The sequence below is a fragment of the Equus asinus genome, chromosome 7, assembly GCF_041296235.1.
Source record: "Equus asinus isolate D_3611 breed Donkey chromosome 7, EquAss-T2T_v2, whole genome shotgun sequence".
Lineage (NCBI taxonomy): Eukaryota > Metazoa > Chordata > Mammalia > Perissodactyla > Equidae > Equus > Equus asinus.
In genome coordinates this window covers 5,346,982-5,365,391 of record NC_091796.1, presented here as the reverse complement: position 1 = coordinate 5,365,391, position 18,410 = coordinate 5,346,982, and the positions used below count along the sequence as shown (strand labels likewise).

Sequence of the window (18,410 nt, the reverse complement as noted above, 5' to 3'; positions counted from 1 at the left end):
CTGTTCAAAAGATAGACATAAAAAATAAATATTTTTCCCAGGCAAATGAATTAAAATGAAGTGGCCAGTTTTTTTAACCAAATAGGCTACTCCAGAAGTCACAGACGGCAATGCATGAAGATAAGTCATCCATAATGTGGATAAAGAGATCATAGTCCTTTGTAGTCAATTTCCTTCTTGAAAGAGCAGCAGAACCTTTTGCTAACAGAAAGAGGTCATTTCCCCAGGTTATTCATATGGCAATAAAAGCATCAGGCACATATTTTTAATTCTTTGGGAATGTCCTCTTTGCTTTTCCATAGAGCTCTCAAAATTACTCTTCTTAATCTTTACCCAGTCTACTTTTTCTTGAGTCCTATACCTTGACCTCCGACTTCTTTGGTCTCAGTGTGGATGTACACCATTACACCTTGGGTGATAATTCACCTCTGAAAAGCACCCTGCGTGCCAGCAAAGTACAGACAGCGTATAGCCTGTTGGACAGGCAAGCCAGTCCCCTGCCTCTTGCAGAACTTACCTCCTAGTAGGAAGGAAAAGAAAAGCAGGCAGGTGCAGGAGCGACTTGCTCAAGAAGCTGCCATAGGGATCCATCGTCGACAGGGAACAACAGAGGCAGAGGGAAGAGTTCATTCTATCGGGTGGAGGGGTGGAAAGAGCCCTTTGCATAACGGAAGCATTTTAGAGTGCCAGCTGCTTTAACTGGTAAAACAAGGATGGCCACGATGCAGGAGGGGAGACTGACAAGTGGGGCCCAGTCACAGGATATCTGAAGAAGTCCAGAGGATCTCAGGCAAGGGAAGGAGTTCTCTGTCACGTAAAAAGAAAGTAAGTGCTTGGTCATACCACCCTAAATACTTTTGTAGGGAAAAAAACCTTCTCAAATTGAGCTTTAGTATTTCCTTAGATCAAATTCACCGCACCCTGAGCAAATCACCTGGAAGAGTCCAATAATTGATCAATTCTCCCCTGCATGACGGACTGCGGTGTCTTCTTAATTTCCTCCAGTAATGGAAGACACAAAAGCACCTAACATTTTAGAAAGGTGGACAGTGATTCTGTTTTGAAACCTGTTTCTCCTCCTCTTTTGTTTAAACCAATCTAGTGCTAAAGAAATCAACTTTTTTCTCTACTATTTGTAAAAGTTCTCCATCCACATTACTGAAAAATAGGAAAGCACAAAAAGAAAATAAAAATCATCTAAATCACTATCTTGCCATCCAGACAGAGCTGGACACACATATATGTACATGTGTGAAAATTTTGAAAAGAAAACCATGATCATTACCTTAGTATACTGTTTCATTAGACAAAAAGCAGATTACAACACGCAGTACAGAGACAGTACTGCCTAGTGGTCACTACTACTATGTGAACTTGGGAAAATAATGGTACTTGTCTCCTATCGCTTTTGAGGATTAAATGTGTTAATATAGGTGTCTGACACATAAAATATGACCAATAAATATTATCCAGCATTTTTATTAAATATTTTCTACTGTCATTATCTTTTCTCAATATGGCTTTATAAATTGGCTACAAAATGTTACATTGTGTAGACATTTCCAAACTTCATTAAATTTCTTCTATTGGGGGCATTTAGAAGCCCACTTTAAACAAACAGCGGAGCCACACTCGAGGTATAGCAGGCATAGGCAGTTAGTTGCCTGTCTCACTCTGAAACCAGCCTGCAGCTTCCTGATGCATCTCCCCGTCTGTGGCAATGAAAAACAGGATGTGTTGCTTCTGGAACAGTCTGCTTATTGCTGGGCTCAGACTGACTCAGAAGCAACAACGTGGGAGATATAAAATGACTAACCTAGCACCCACAACGCATGTCAATTCAGACTGCTGTTCCCTCCATGTGGGCAGCTCACCTCAGGCGTTCCTTAGCTTTTCGTGCCTGGTAAGGACACGTGAAGACAGACAAACCTCCGTGAGTAAACTATCATTTTTCGGTTATAGCCTAGCTTCAAAGGAAAATTTCAAATGAGGTTAAATACATAGACTGCCTTTTACAAAGAGTCATAAAATTAGATAAGTTTTAGAAATAAGAATTCTGATCTTTAAAGTGCCAAAATGGAGAAAGTAAACATTCTACTTTATAGGGTAAACAGCAGTCTTAAACCTGAAACAAAAGGGCTACGTCTCAACTTAATTTCTGACGAAGCACAGGAAAAAAAAAGGATATGTGTGTGTTTGTGTCTGTCTGTTTTTATGATTTAAACTCTGCCTAAACCATTTGTAAGGCAGTTTTATAAGTAAAAAAGGGAAAGAGAGAGTGAGAAAGAAATATACAGGGTTATATTAATTTCACTGACCACTATTTAAGAAAAAATGTAGTATAGAATAAACAAATTGATGCTAAAAGACCTTTGTCCTGCCCTAAGGATTTTTTAAACAATTAGTTAAGAAAAACAAAGACTAAAAATTGATTTTTGGAACAAAATAATGCAAATCTTGATAAGACAGTAAAAGATATGAGATTGCCTTATCACAGTACCTAATATTTTCCTTGAAATATATTTATGATCAGGGGAGGGAGAGAGACAGACAGACACCTTGCCAAGTAAATCAAATCTGAATTGCGATGGTTTAAAAAGCAATTCATCTTGTTGCTCTCTCCTCACTCTCGTTAGCAAATTCATGCTGCAGCTTTAGTAAGCACACATCACATTTGAATATTAAAGGAGGTGATCTGCCTTACTTGTCAGCACTCGTAAGTGACAAAGAACTGGGAATGCCAGATGTTGGTGCCATCTTGGTTATTCCCAGAGATGGTGTATGTCAGCGATTTTTGTCCAGAAACTCTCAAAAAACTTACTGCTACCTTTGGAGCAGATTATAGAATTTGGGGATGACTCAAAGAAAAGGCAAGGCTTTGAAAAAGGAAAGCAGCAATGTAACAGGCGAGCGAAATTATCTGAGGATTTTCTGAAAGATTTAAGGAAAAGACCAAAATGCTGTCACTTGTAGGCAAGATTGGAGGTAACAAATGGGGTGAAATTTTCCTTAAGAGTCTGAGCCAAACTGTGGTGAAGTCCGTATCAGAAATCTGTCCTCGCCAAGCACCATTCCCTAGGACTGCCACCCATCCCACCCTGTGGTGGCCAACAGCGGCTGCAGAACCCAAAGAGAGAAAGATGGGAGGGGAAGTCAGGGGTGACATTAAGGAGGACCCAAGAAGGACAGAACCGGAGCAACGATGGGAAAACAAGCCATTTGCACCAGAGCCATCCTTCTAACATAAAGCCTCCCATTTTTCCAGAGGAAGATTTCATTTTCCATTTGTATTATTATGTGAGAAAGTTAATTCACTCAACACACACATACCCAGCTTCCTCATGTGCCAGACACCAAGGTGTGCCAGACAAAACAGTGAGCACAGAAGGTCACAGCTCCTGCCCTGGGGAACTCACAATCTAACAGGGATCCAACACGAATAATCCACGACTCTACGTCTGCAAGTGGGAATCGATGCTCTGAAATAAAACAGCACAGCGCCACGAAGAACGCGTATAATCCTGAGGACTCAGGAACGGCTTCTCAGATCTGAGACGCAGAGACGGAGTCAGAGTAAAGGAGGGGCAGAGACTGAGTGAAGGAACGTCCAGTAGAGGAAGGAGCGTGGCAAGTTCAGGAGCAGAGAGGCTGCCACAGTGGGAAGGAGAAAGGGCAAGCTGGAGAGGGCAGGGCAGGCCACACAGGCTCGCAGGCCCTAGTATCATCATCCTGGGAACAAATGAGAAGCCATTGAAAGGATCTAAGGAGGGAAGGTGACAAAATCAGATTTAGTTTCAAAAATATATCCTGGTCTTCAGAGTGGACAACAGATACAAAGGCAGGAGAGGATCCGAGAAGACCACAGTCTAAAGCCAGTATAGTAATCAGGGCAAAAGACGACAGCAGCCTAGGGTGGGCTGGTGGCAGGCATGGAGATGAGACAGAATGTACACAGGACTTGTCAGAGTGAAGATGGTGAATGAGAGACAACACGCATCAGGATGACTCTGGTTTTGGTTTGTGCAGTAGCATGGATGATGGTGCCAATTGCAGGGACTGAGATCTCAGAGGAGTCAGTGAGCCAATAATTCCCTCTGTCTGCTTCTGCAAAATCTCCACTTTATAAGTTACCCAAATATACGCTGCTCTGACAGCATATGAGAACCCCCAGGTACAAACCAGAGAACACCAATAAAATAATTGGAAATAGCTTTCACTTTTTGCATCTATAATTTCAGGTAAATAATAGGAAATACATTTGAAAAGATGAAACACGGGCACAGTCCATAATTCAAAAGACATTAACTGCCACAACCGCTACCCAATCCTAAGGACACTTTCAGGAAGACACAGTAAATTCCTGGGACATAAACAGTAGCGCTGGCTACCAGGTCCTGAAATCACAGCTGGCTGTCCAGTGCTATGGCACAAACCCTGGCAGCAGCTTTGGCACAGTGGATCTCTCCTCTTTGAAGTGCTGTCTTCACGTGGCTTGCAGGACAAAAGCCTCTGCTATTTTCCCTTCAACCTGACTGGCTCCTACTATTCAATCTCTTGATCTTCTCGAAGTCTGAACAGGGGAGCACCTCCCATCTCTGTGCTAGCTCTCCTGGTGATCTTACCTATTATCTAGTCTCTGACCCAGAATATGTGCCACCTGTTCCCTAATGAACACAGTCAAATAACGATCCCTCCAGACTCCCCCTTGAGGCAACAGCCTACTTAACACGTTCACTCAAGGTCTAACACACATCCCGACATAACATAGCCAAAACTTAAGGTTTGACTTGCCCCCATAATGCACTCCTTCCCAATCTTCCCACTTTCAGTAAATGTTGCCACCATGCACCCAGTTGCTAGAAGTCAAAAACCAGAAGTCAAACTTCATTCCTCTTTCCTTCTTACTCCAATCCATCAGCAAATCCAGCTGGATACCTTCAAAGATACTCAGAATCTAACCACCTCTCCCCACTTGCACCGCCACCACCTTGGACCAAGCCACCAACATCTCTTGGACAACTCCAACCATCTCCTAACCGGTCTCCTGCTTCCTCCCATTCATTCTCACAATCAACTCCCCTTACGGCATCACGCTCCGAAGAGTTTTAGTTGATGACGACGGTGATCTAGGAAAGGGCCGGTGCTAGCTCAGTCCAGGGTGCTGGCTGTAGCGGAAGTGAAAGGAGGTGACGGCAAAGCAGAACAGCAAAACAGGTCTGCTTCAGTGACAGACGGAAGATGACGGTCCCCCACATCTGCAATGATCCAAAGCGCTGAAGAGGAGTCCTCTCTCCCTCGGCTCTGTGCACAGTCTCTGGCAGCCCTCAAACTCGCCAGACTCGCCCCTTCTCTGAACCTTCACATCTGCCTTCTGCTCAGAATGCTCTTCCCAGACCTTTACATGGTTTCGTCCATCACCTCGTTTAAACTCTGAAGAATGCCAGCTTTTCAGAGCTCTTCCCTGATTTCCCATCTAAAAGCGCCCGCCCCATATGCCCACACAGGTCTCCCGCCCCTTCCTGTTTGATTTTCCTTCACAGCACTTATTACTACCTGAACTTATATTTATATAACTTGTTTGTAACATTCAGGAGGACAGAGACTTTTGTCTGTCTTGCTCATCACCATTGCTAGCACATGGCAGATACAAAGAAGTATCTGTAAGTAACGGTTGGATAAATAAATGAGAAAAGCACAGATCATTACACGTTGGTTTGAAACTATTATATATAACCAGTTAAGTGGTTAAGGACAATTTTCTCATTCTAATTATTCCAGTTCATACTGCCCTCCTTTTCCTGAACTGGAATAGTTTTAACCATTCAGGGATCATATAATTTCGTATTTAATTGCTGTCTAATTTATTTAACCAAAAGATTTACTGAGTGCCTACTATGTGCAAGGCATTGTGTGGGACACACAAAAGTACATGAAAAATCAATGTGATTTGATCCTGAAGAAGTGTGCAATTAATTTGAGCTTACAGAAATAACACAGAAGAGACCTTTGGCCTTCACTCATACAGCCCCACGGTTTTGACTATTCATGAACTACCCAACAGGTCCTAAACATGTCGCAATGCATAGTACTACTGAAGCATGAACTTGCATCACTTTCCCTTCGAGGCAGGAGCAGGTGAGTCACTTAGCTCTTGAGCGTAGCCACAAACAATGCAAACCTTTCTCAAGAGAGAGAGACAACCTAGGTGAAAAGTGGAAAGGCGTTTCATTTGCAGTGAAAGAAATGTGCATTTATTATGTGTGCATGTACACAAACACACACACACACACACACATATTGTGTGTGTGTAAGTCAAGGTGAGCTCAGCATGTTGAGAAGGGTGCTCCCTTATGTGGTATGATGCTAAAAGCGGCAGGGGCATCAGGCGACCCCTTTGGTGGTGCCCTTCCTGTCAAGGTGAGGAGGCACTGAGTGAGGTCATTGGTAGAACAAGAGTTCAGCACAAACCAAACTGCTCTGAAAGAAAAAGGTTTTCTCACCTGACTCATCTAAGAAGAAGAGGCCAACTCAGAAGGCGAAGATGGCCAAGGACGAAAGATTCTTCTCTGCGGCTGTGTGGCAGGTTTTAGGATCCAGTGTGACTTAGTTCACCAGTTTGCCAACCTGAGGGCATTGAAGGCTAGGGCTAAGAAGTTCTTGCCTGTATGACGACAGAGCAATAAAGGCTGGCATGACATAGCTTATTTCGGTTTCTTATTTATATCAATTTAACATAAATTAACAGTTTTATGGATTTAGTCCTTGTTTTACAATCACTTCAGGTCTGAAGCGGCCTCATAGGCTTTTCAGTTACACTTTAATGCAAGAAATAGTTATAATTGCACTTGTGTATTTGAGGATTTATCAAAGTCAAGGGTCTGACAAATACACACACGAATGAGAGGAATACAAATACTAAGGCAGAAAACGAAAAGTATTAAATTGAGTATCAGTAGGTTCAAGGAAAGGATAGGTCATTTGGTTGGAGGACGACAACAAAGGAACCCTCAATACCCTGAACAATTGACAGGAAGGGTGAGGCCACCCCTCCCCCACTAATGGGTCACTCCAATTAACGGCCCTCACTGAGCCTGTATGGTACTCAGTGGTCTGAAAGATATACCCCCTGTTTTCTAAAAAACGTAAGAGCTCAAAAAAGAAGAAAATACTACAAACTTGACAAATTTTTCTGCACTGGGCACCAAATAGCCATAAAGAAATAAGCAATATTTACAGTCCTTTGGACAATGGTAACAAACAGAAACAAGCTCAGATTCTCATTTCATCTTTAATGAATAGCGCCGTGCTGGTATTTTCAGGTAAACACTGTTGAGTTACCTGCTGGGAAAAATCCACACACTTAAAACCAAGGACCAGCTGCCACTCTTCACTTACAGAGCTGGCCTCACCACAACCCCACATACCCTACGTCTTTGCAAACATGCCCTCTGGGTAAGAATCTGCTTTAATCTGAAAACACTCAGTGCAGATGGAGTTCTGGTCCTCTTGGGATTGCTTCCTTCAGGAGAGATACCAGGGTTATCAGGGTTAACCCACACTCACAGCCTCCCCTCGGAGACCATATGATAAGCTTCATTCATAACCAAAGTTCCAAGAACCTCCCAGAAAAGACACATGGCCTGTTTAATGCCACAGCGCTTAATGGTTTACACCCTCGGTCCTTATAAAAAAGAACAGGACCCAAACTTGATGGGCAATCCTCCCACGCCCCGCTGACGTCACCCCAGGACTGTTCAAGTGGCAAATGCCAGTCCCTAGGAGGCTGCCTTCTCACACCTTAACCTCTATCCCCTGGACAGTCTCTACTTCAGTAAAAACGAGTAGTGAGAGATACCACACACAGCAGGTAATGTTTCCCAAATGAAAATAAGAGTCCAAAGTCCCATACAGAGAAAACAAACATCAGACTAAACCAGCAGAAGATGCTTTACCAGAGCAGAACAGTTCATATGTATCAAGGGTCAGGTACGGAATAAGTATAATCAATGAAGGCGCGACCTTTGCTTACTTTTGTATGTTAAGAGGCCAAGGCTTACAAAATCAACACAGTGAGAAGGACATCTCAAATCCTTTTTAGAATGAGGCCAAAGAGAAATGCTAAATAAAGGAATAAATGCATTATTAGAGATTCCACAGTATCTAGGATTTTTTAAATTGCAAGAAAATGCTATTTCATATTTAACAGCAGATACTAAAAATGGACCTATAAAAACCGGCAAGATGAAAAAGACAAACTGAGATGCCACTCCTGATACAGATGATTCAATAAATAAATTCTTAATATGTATGCAATTATCTTAAGGAGAAAGAAAATGTGAATAAAATCAAAGTCAGTCTAGATTCAAATAGGCAATGTGCAATTACTATTAATTCAGAAACTGATTACCGAGGGAAAAAGCTCTCCAGGTCTATTCTTTGTTCTTACTGTTTGTTTCTATGGCTGTTTTACAATGCCTTAGATTCTCTACCCAGAAAATAAAGATGGGTATAAATTATATTTTTGGAATTATCTTTGCTAGTTATGTTCCCCTTTAATACAAATAATTTCATAAATGAGATAGCCTTAGGCTTGATATAGGATAATATTTTTGCTTAGCCTTTGACCTTAACTTCTAGAATTCTCACATTTTAGTGGCTTTGGAAAAACAACTTATAAAATTTCAAAGTCAAAGGTTAGAAGGTCGTGTTCATGTAACAGGAAAGACTTCCATTCTTATAAATAAAACCCAGGAGGGCTTCTCACAGAGTTCACGGCTCCAGGCACCGAGCTGGTCTTCCCCTCTCCAGCCCCTCACCCATTCTTATCCATCTTACACGACTGCTTAGAATAGTCATCCTCAAATATCATTTTGACCATTCCATGTACCTACTCAAAAACCTACAACGGTGAATTTCTGCATTCAAATAAATGCCTCCTGAATTTCTCAACAAAGAGCTTCAACATCTACAAAGCACAGGAGATGCCCTCAGCTGAACAACCAAATCAGCCGGGGCGAAGACGGATCATTGCTCCAGTGTGTGTTTCTTCCTTCCCCTGAACACTTAAACTTTCAGCTGGAAAACAGCTACTTAGAGACTTTCCCAGCCTCCCTTGCAGCTGGGTATGCCACATGATTAAATTCTGGCTAATAAAATGTAGGCAGAACCGTCAGGAGTACCTTCCAGAAATCTTCCCTTAGAGTGGTGCACCCTCATTGCCCTTTCTCTACATCCCCTCCTTCATCCTCCTGTCTGGAAAGGGAATGCTGCCTTCGAACATGAAGGTAGGGGCCGGACACTCGGGATGGCTGAGAAGTGAGCTGGAAGCACGGCCCCAGAGGGCTTAAGGGAACACAGCTGGCACACTAGTCCTGGACTGGAAACTCATTTCTTTATGACAGATGAATAAACTTCTATCTTGTTTAAGCACAGTTATTTGGGGCTCTTCTACGCTTAATTCTAATTACGACATCAATCATTTTGTCAAGAAGTACCACGTGCCAGGTACAACACTAAAGTCCAGAAGCACATAAAAGATGCAAACAAACATAGTTCCCAGGGTCAAGAGACTTAAAATCAAATTAGGACAATGGTCTTCACAGACATTAAACAATTAGAGAAATACCAAGGGTCCATCTTAATTGTTGACTGAACAAAGTAGAAGTCTAGAAGGATGGGAGGGAGACTTTAAAAAATAATTGAGGCTTCTTCAGGAGAGTCAGAATTTGGACAGAGAGTAGATGTTTAGGCTTACTGGCTGAAATGTGCATGGCATGCTTGGGGTCAGTGAAGAGATAAGTTTGAATGAAGCAAAATACATAACACTGCGTGGTGGCTCATTTTATGCATCAACTTGACTGTGCCCAGGAATGCCCAGAATAAATATTATTTCTGGATGTGTCTGGGAGGGTGTTTCCAGATGAGATGAGCATTGGAATCGGTGGACTCAGTAAAGGAGACTGCCTTCTCTAATGTGGGTGGGCATCATCCAATCCATCGAGGGCTTGAACAGAACAAAAGGCAGAGGCAGGAGGAATTTGCCCCTTTTTCTTGCCTCACTGATTGGGCTGGGGCATCTCATCTCCTCCTGCTCCAAGCCTGGGGTCTACACCCTTGGCTCCCCTGGTTCTGAGGCCTGCAGACGTGGGCTGAACTGCGTCACCAGCCCGCCTGGTCTCCAGCTCACAGATGGCAGATCTTGGGACTTCTGGGTCTTCCTCATGATAAATCTCTTCCTATACATCCATCCATCCATATATATATATGTATATATGGATGGATGTACATATGTATGTGTGTCTGTGTGTGTGTACCTCCTGTTGGTTCTCTCTCCTGGAGAACCCTGACGAACACAGGCTAGATGGTTAGAATGGACCAAATTACATCAGGCCTTGAGAGCCAGTGTGCAGTGGAAGACAGGAAGGAGCACTGTGAGCTCCCGACAAGCAGAGTGATGGGATGAAAGGCTGGGCCTCTCCAGACCCTCGCCTCCCCTCTACCCGTCACAGGCTCCAGCCTTCCTCATCAACCACTCTCTAGAGGCTTCCTGAAAGTGCTACTGGCCTCATCCTCATCTATGAGCCCAACATCAAAAGCATAAAACTGAAGTGGAGATCTCGGCTCAAAAGGGTAGGCTGAAGGTTAAAATCGTAGAAGTTCAGAGGTTAAAAGAACCTTCAGAGCCCCAAATCCTTAAATTCACAGATAAAGAAACTGGGACCCAGAGAAATTAAGCCCAAGGTGACACTGGCAGTTCATGGAGGAGCAGGACCAGCACCCTGGTGTCTGACTTATAGTTCAGCCTCCCCACTTTTTTTTTAAACATGTAAATTAAATGACCATTTTTATGTTTCTGAACAAAGTGACTTTAGATAAGACGCCTTAGAAATAAGGTTTCTTCGTAAATTTTCCTTTTGGGAATTTGGGGGCAAATCTCTCTCACTTCATCTAGACTCTGAGAAATTTTGTCATTTGCCCTGCCTTCCTGGGCCTTACCAACTAAGAAAGATTCAGAGGACACACACACACACTCTTCTATCTCAGGGCTCTAGCTGGCTACAAGGTTGTCCCTATAAAAAACCCAGAAGGGTATGAAGAACTAGACTACAGCATCATAATACATGTCAGGTCAAAGTCATTCCCTCCAAGGGCTTGCTTAACCAGGCCAAAACAAACATCAGAAAAATGCCTTTGCACTTAAATGTAATGTTATGTGGACCCAAAGTCCACCAGGTCTGGAGTCTTAAATAGTATCTTTCAATCCAAACACTTAACACTGCCAAAAAAAAAAGGTGGAGTAAACAGATTGTCTGTAAACAATGACTAGGCAAAAAAAAAAAAAATTTATTTAAAGAGGGTATCTTTGGGGCTGGCCCAGTGGCAGAGTGGTTAAGTTCATGCCCTCCACTTCAGCGGCCCAGGATTCATGGGTTCAGATCCCAGGCACAGACCCTCACACCACTCAGCAAGCCATGCTGTGGTGGCATCTCATATACAAAATAGAGGAAAACTGACAGAGATGTTAGCCCTGGGCCGATCTTTCTCACCAAAAAAAAGGGGGGAGTATCTTCAATGGTTAACCCAAAATGAAAACAATTCAAATGAGTTTGGAGAGTGAACAATTTATATAAGACTTAGGGGAAAAAAAAAAAAAGATAGTCTGACCAAATGTTTTCTAACATTTCTACACACTGTTTTTCCAAGAAGGCAGAGGGTGATGGCCTGGAGACTGGCAGGGTTCAGCAGACTTCGTTCTGCTCCGCCTCCATCATCCACTCCGTGAAGGAGCTGGCACCCACATCTGCACTGCCAAGGGGCAGTATGTGCACCCTCATGGAATCCTCAAAGCTCAGGGACCAGGGGCTCACGGGCATCACCTGAATTACTTCTCCCTTTCACTCTGAAGATCACAGATGAAACTTGAACCAGGCCTGTCTGTGCATTCAGCCAGCTGGCTTCTGAGACCCATCCGCTCACTCAGACATACGCCAAGTGCCACGCCAAGCTGGGCTGTTACCAGGGTGGGTGAACCATGGCCCCCACGCCCAGGGACTTACAGTCTCATGAACAAACGGACATGTAGACAAATAATAGCTAAACATGGTCAGCACCAGATACAGGAGCCACGGCACAACATTTGAAGGGATCAACTCTCCAAGAGCCGGGGGCCAAGAAGGGGTCACCAAGGAGGGAAGGCTCCAACTCCACTGTGAGAGGTTCAGCAGCTGTTCACCCAGTGAGCAAGCGGGGACATTCTAAGCAAAGGAAACGGACATGACGAAGCCAAGTGGCAGAAACACAATGGCTCCTCGGAGGAACTGGAGGTTCTGAAAATAACCGGATTTCAGGCGTATAAAAATGCATTGTTGGGCAGTTTTTTCACTTGTTTTTGTTATTGGGTTGGGGGGAGCAATTAGAAAGGAGAACGAAGTATATAGCACCTCCCACCTACTTTTATAAACGACCCTCTCCCATGTCATTTATCAAAATGTGAAATTAGACCCCTCAGTAATCACATATTTGGCCCAAGGCCACTGCCAGCCCCTTCGCCTTTGTGATGCCTCCCTGATCCCTTCAGGGGCTCTAACTTCTACCTCCTTGCACTCCTCGGGTTACTGCATTATCCTCTAGAAGTACTCTAGAAGCTACAGTTTGTCCTCCAGTTGGCAAAGCTTCTCCGTCCAGGCAGCATGGTGTTATGGAAACAGCACAGGCTTGGAGGTGGAGGAACATGAATTCAGGGTCCAGCTCTGCCACGTCTTAGTGGGTGACCCAGGCAGGTGCTGGATCTCTCTGAGCTTCCATCTCCCCATCATTAAATACCTCCCCCATCTTACACTGCAGAGAAGAGGACATGGTATAATTAGTGGAAGGCCTGGCATATGATAGTCATTCAAGCAATAGGAACTTAGTTCCCGCTCCTCCCCACCCCCATGTGATATTGCCACAAAGAAGCTTGTACAGACATGGCACAGCTCCTGGCCCTTTAAATTGCTGCAGGCCAAATCCAGCACCAACTCTCAAGGGACCCTCTTCTTTCCACCCACCCTTTACCTTCAAGTGATTTCTATGGATTTTATCAACTAGCCTGATTCTACTAAGCCACAGAAGCAAAAGACAAGAGTTAACAGAAACAAGATACCGTAAGGACAAGTATTTTCTACACGAGATAACTCTTCGAGGTCACTGGGATGAAGACAGATAGGTGACGCAGTCGTGGGCTGTAGAGTTCCTGCAGAATGCTGTTATGATACTCTCTCCTCGAAAAAAGAGAAACAAAATCCTTCTTGGTTATTTCTAGAGTTGAAATAGTAAATGTTTGGCCTAAAATGTACCATGAATCAAAGGTAATTCCACATTTGGTCAGGATGCTCTGACCAATACTTTTAATTCTTCCATTCCTAAACTCGTCTCACTAGGAAAAATAAAGCAAGTGAGTCAACTGGAGACACAACTACTCCTCTGATGTCTGAAGGGAATGTAAGCCCTGACTGTGAGGTAATGACCTTGGGGTAGAGGGAAGAGGCAGGGTCAGGCCCACTTCTGAGGCACCAGAGCAGGGGACGCTGTGGAAGTGAGGCCAGGCGACGCGCTGGAACAGCGCACTGCTTGCCTTGCAACCAAACTCAACCCAATTTCCTCAGAAGAATAAACCAAACCACCAAAATTGAAGGCCCACTGGCAGATGTGTTATGATCTACAAGGGGCTGTACTCTGTCTATCTATGACCCATCCCGAGTCAGAATGGCCAAATGAAGAGATGATGGGAACAGCTGCATTGAGACCGTGGCCGGGCGGTGGGGTGGGGCGGTTGATGGTGGCACCAGTTCTGTCTTTTCTTTTTTTCCCCCTCAATGCCAAATAGCTAGGCCTATTTTTCCTTTTACGTCTTGTGTTAAGAATAATAAATTCGGTTGAAACATGCAACTGGGGGCAAGAGAGAAACGAAACAAGCTGTTAGGAAATTAACCTCATCCAATAGCCATTCTGTATCAATTTTCTGATATCTTACAATTATCAACTTTTAATTATTCATTCAATCAACCAACTTGAGTCCTCTCCATGTGCCAGCATTGTTCTAGTCACTGGGATATGTGAATAGGCTTTTACGTGGACACAGTTTTCATTTCCCCGGGACAAACATCCAGGCATGCAACTGCTGAGTCATACGGTAAGTGTCTGATTAACTCCATAAAATGAACAGGTTGATTTCCAGAGTGCACCATTTTGCATTCTCACTGGCAATGCACGACAGATTCAATATTGCCACATCCTCACCAGCATTTGGTGTTACTTGTACTTTTTCTAATAGCTGTTCTAACAGGTGTGCAGTGCTATCTCTTTGTGGTTTTAATTTGCATTTCCCTAGTGGCTAATGATGTTGGACATCTTTTCATGTGTTTATTTGCCATCCATGTATCTTTCTGGAAGAAATGTCTATTCAAGTCTTTTGCCCATTTTCTACCTGAACTGCTTGTTTCCTTATTGTTGAGTTTAGGGAATTCTTTATATATCCTGGATATAAGTCCTTCGTCATACATGAGATTAGAAAACAGTTTCTCCCAGTTGTGGCTTGACATTTCATTCTCTTAACAGGGTCTCTTAGAGAACAACAGTTTTCAATTTTTTTTCCCCTCCCCAAAACTCCAGTACACAGTTGTATATTCTAGTTGTAGGTCCTCCTAGTTCTTCTATGTGGGATGCCACCACAGCATGGCTGCTGACAGACGAGTGGTGTGGTTCCGTACCTGGAGTGCACTGATCTTTAACCACTAGACCATCAGAGCTGGCTCAAAAGTTTTTAATTTTTATAAAGTCTAATTTATCCATTTTTTCTTATTCACATCATGCTTTCATGTCATGTCTAAGAACTCTGCCTAATCTCGTCTCCTCAAAAGATTGTACATTTTATATTTAGATCTATGATCTATTTTGGGTTAATTTTTGTATACAGGGTAGAGTTTAGGTCAAGATTTATTTACTTCTGACTATCGATGTCCAACTGTTCCTGAACCATTTGTTAAAAAGGCTATCCTTCCTCCACCAAATTGCTTTTGCATCTTTGTCAAAAACCAGTTGGAAATGTTTGCCTGGGTCTATTTCTAGGTTCTCTACTCTGTTCCACTGATCTACGTATATGTCTGTCTGCCAGGACCACACTTTCTTGATCACCACAGCTATATCCTAAGCATTAAAATTGGGGTGTAATTAGCCACTGAAGGGTATGAACAGGAAAGTGACATGATCTGACTTACATTCTAAAATGTCTCTCTACTGTGCTAAGAGTACACTGTCAGGGGCAAGGGACATCAGACAAGAGGTGACAGTGTTCAGACCAGGGAGACAGCAGAAGAGGTGGGAGAAATTAGTCAGACTCTGACTACATTATAAACGTTGAGTCAAAAGAATGTCCTAGTAGATTCAATGTGGGGAGTGAAAGAAAGAGAATGGTCAAGCATGACCCAAGGGTTTTTAACCTGAGTGACTGGATGGATAGAATTGTCATCAACTGAGATGGGGAAGGACGACGATGGAGCAAGTTTTGCGAGGGAAAATCAGTTCAGTTTTTAATATGTTAGGTTTGAGAAGGCTATTAGACATCTAAGTGGAGATGTGAAGTGGACTGCAGACACAAGAATACAAAGTTTAGGAGATAGGAGACAGGTCTTTTTCACCTGGAGATAAAAATTCAGGAGTTGTCAGTACATTTAAAGTCACGACACTAGACGCGATGGCCAAGGGAAAGTAGAACACCAGGGCTGAGGGCACACCAACATTGAGGTCAGAGAGAAGGGGACAGAAGGATGACCAGTGAGGTAGGAGGAAAACAAGGAGAGAAAGGCCTCCTGGAAACTAGCACAAAAAGTATTTCCCAGAGAGGTGATCATCTGTGTGGCCCTGTGCTGACCAATCAGGCGTGAAAGCTGAGAACTGACAAGTGGCATCGCTGCAGACCTTACCGAGCAGTTTTGGGAAATCAGTGGGGTTCAAGAGAGGATGGAGGATACGAACTGGAGACAGCAGGCTCAACACCCTTCCAGCGGGTTTACGCCACAGGGGAGCAGAAAACGAGGAGTGAGTGGAGGGGAAGAGGAGTCAAGAGAGTGCACACGCCCAAGAGCATGCACATGTGCTACAAACTAAGAGAAACAACAGCATGCTTTAACACTGATGAGAATAATCCAGCGGGGTGAGAGTGAGGAGGGGGCCTGCTGAGGCAGAAGAACCAACGGGGAGTGGCTGAAGCAATGTCTGCATGAGAAAGAGGACCCAGGAGCAGGCAGAAGTGGAGGCACAGCTTTGTGCAGGGCCACACTGGCAAACACAAGAGTCTTTCCCTCACCTTTGACTCGCCCTTTCTTTCCATTACTTCATAGGAGCCTTGCTCAATGGCTTCTCGGTTCCACACTCTGAGGCTCTGTTATAATCTGAGTTGTCATGAGAAGTCCCACTATTTCCTCAGTGTTCAATCCTTTGGACCAGAATCCCTGGCAAACGTCTATGGACCAAGAAGACATCGCATCTTAATAATACCACTACGTGCCATTTGTGTGAAAAAAGGAAAAGGTAACTAAGATAGTAACAGAGGATGGGTTTGTGTGTGCGTTCCTCCATCGGACTCTCTTCTGCTACCCACGTAAGGAATACCTACTGAGCGCTGACTGTGTGCCAGGGCATGTGGCAGGGGGCACAGCTGATGGACGCGAGCCCACTGTGTCATGGAGGAAGGGAGCTAACACAAGAAAAACAGCAGATTCGGACTGAAGAAAGTGCTGGGAGAGAAGTAACACAGGATGACGTGACGGAAAATTCCCCTTTCTGGGAGAAAGACAACGAGCCGTGACCTGAAGAGGGTGGTAATCAAGGACATGTACACCAAGCACGGGGTACCAGTGCAAGGTTTTCAGGCAGAAACAAGTCTGACTTGTTTGAGAAACAGAGGCGAGGCGACTGGGCGTGGAGGGCGGGGGATGGTGTGACCAGCCCAGGTGGGAGAGGGAGGGGACCGGATCAGCAGAGCTTTTTAAACCAGGTCAGAGATGGGATTTATTGTAAACACACCCACACTGGGAAGCCATTGAAAGGAACTAAGCGGAGAAACAACAATCTGTTCCCACAAGACGATGTTTTTTGTGTTTCTTCTAGAAATTAGCATTCTTTCGTGTAATAACATACATGGCTCAAACTGAAAACTCGAAGCACTACCAATCAGATGGAATCACTGAAATCCCGAAGACCGCGTCAGGACGTGCTCTGAAGAGACGGACGGTGTAACAACTCCTGCAATCGTGTGACAGATGCAACAAGAAAGGAGGGAAGGACTCTCCCCCAGGGGCTCCCCAGGAGGGGCTATTTACACGAAATGGCGATGCTGGCAGACAAGGAAAGGCAGGGTGTCCTGTGCACCTCTTGCAGCTGAGAGGACAGGACCTGCGGGCGATGAGAGAGGGTGTGGGAAGGGCCAGGAAGGAATTAGGCAAACCCAGAAGGGACTTTATCAGAGCACTGACCTCACTGGATTTCATTCAGAGCAGTCTCTCCCAGGGAGGCCTTTCCAAAGGCCACTTAACCTCCTCACACAAGCCTAACTCCTCTGTAAACACTCTCTTTCTTAAACTAATCCACACTGATTCTTAAGGCAATGCAGATGCCAGATGTGTCAGGAACAAACTAAGGCCCTGAAGACTTTCCAGGACTCACTTTACTTAAAAATTTCCCTCTGAGAAACTGGAATGGGCTTTTCCTTCACCTTCTAGAACACAACACAATAAAATGACTCAAGTTAGTTACCGAACCTCCTAAGCCACATTTTTCTTACCTTTCCAAAGGAGAATACCATGACCACCAACCTGAGCGGTCTGTTTTGAGGATTAAAAGCACAAATGCAGGGAGGGTTTTATGCTCAAAAAGCAGTTAGCACACTATCTCGCCACACAGACTGAATGTCAGTCAATGTTCAGAAGTGACTGCTGTCACGTTTACCATTGGCCCACTGGAGATTTCCACACGCAGAGGGAGTACGAATGATATTTATTTAACACTTGCTGAAGACGGAGAGAGGGGAAAGCAGGCCGGACATATTCTGTGTCCTGGCCAATTTTTGACACGGCTGTGCAAGGCTCAGTGAACAGCCGGTCAATGACAAGCAACAGCAGGCCCTGAGAGAAACAGGTAGAAACTGACACATGCAAAGCCTTCATGACAGAAGAGCAACAGGCTGCCACCCCAGCGAGCCAGGCACAGAAGACCCTGACGGAGCCCAGAAGCAGTTAATGACGCCCTCGCCCTCCTCCTCACGTCCACTCTGCTTCCAGGTGCCCCCAAGCATCAGTACCAGTTCAGTGCCAGTTCTGGACACGATGAACCCACGGGTCGGATTAGAGACACAATCCTACAGCTGTAAGAAAATT

At 44.3% G+C, this 18,410-nt stretch overlaps 1 protein-coding gene and 1 long non-coding RNA gene across 2 annotated transcripts in view; both read right to left on the bottom strand.

Moving 5' to 3' along the window:
• Nucleotides 1–18,410, bottom strand: part of CYB5A (cytochrome b5 type A) — a 35,991-nt gene that overhangs the window by 9,322 nt on the left and 8,259 nt on the right. The window lies entirely within an intron of this gene.
• Nucleotides 8–18,406, bottom strand: LOC139045631 (uncharacterized). Its single transcript, XR_011504358.1, has 3 exons — nucleotides 16,343–18,406; nucleotides 6,501–6,661; nucleotides 8–807 (listed from the first exon to the last, which is right to left on the bottom strand). It is a non-coding gene; the product is annotated as an uncharacterized lncRNA (long non-coding RNA).